Here is a 1,034-nt window from a genome sequence, read left to right as displayed (position 1 = left end):
ATCATAGGTATTTTCTATGATGGTCTCTTTGAACTGTCCAAGATGTCTTTGGATAGCTCTGTTGGAGGATCTCTTCATCTGAAGAAGACGCCTACTGAAGCTCAAGAACTGATTGAAATGGTTGCAAATAACCAATTCATGTACACTACTGAAAGAAATCCTGTGAACAATGGGACTAGTCAGAAGAAAGGAGTTCTTGAGATTGACACTCTGAATGCCATATTGGCTCAGAATAAAATATTGACTCAACATGTCAATATGATTTCTCAAAGTCTGTCTGGAATGCAAAATGCACCAAGCAGTACTAAGGAGGCTTCATCTGAGGAAGAAGCCTATGATCCTGAGAACCCTTCAATGGAAGAGGTGAATTACATGGGAGAACCCTATGGAAACACCTATAATCCTTCATGGAGAAATCATCCAAATTTTTTATGGAAGGATCAAAAGAGACCCCAACAAGGTTTCAACAATAATGGTGGAAGAAACAGGTTTAGCAATAGCAAGCCTTTTCCATCATCTTCTCAGCAACAGACAGAGAGTTCTAAGCAGAATAACTCTGACTTAGCAACCATGGTCTCTGATCTGATCAAAACCACTCAATGTTTCATGACTGAAACAAGATCCTCCGTTAGAAATTTGGAGGCACAAGTGGGACAGCTGAGCAAGAAAATTACTGAACTCCCTCCTAGTACTCTCCCAAGCAATACAGAAGAAAATCCAAAAGGAGAGTGCAAGGCCATCAACATGGCCGAATTTTGGGAGGAAGAAGAAGCAGTGAGCGCCACTGGGGAAGACCTCAATGGACGTCCACTGACCTCCAATGAGTTCCCCAATAAGGAACCATGGGAATCTGAGGTTCAAAATGGGACCATAGAGATTTCATTGGACTTACTTCTGCCATTCATGAGCTCTGATGAGTATTCTTCCTCTGAAGAGGATGAGTATGTCACTGAAGAGCAAGTTGCTAAATACCTTGGAGCAATCATGAAGCTAAATGACAAGTTATTTGGAAATGAGACTTGGGAAGATGAACC

This window comes from Arachis duranensis, chromosome 9 (genome assembly GCF_000817695.3).
Source record: "Arachis duranensis cultivar V14167 chromosome 9, aradu.V14167.gnm2.J7QH, whole genome shotgun sequence".
Taxonomy (NCBI): Eukaryota; Viridiplantae; Streptophyta; class Magnoliopsida; order Fabales; family Fabaceae; genus Arachis; species Arachis duranensis.
Note: the sequence above shows the minus strand (reverse complement) of the source record.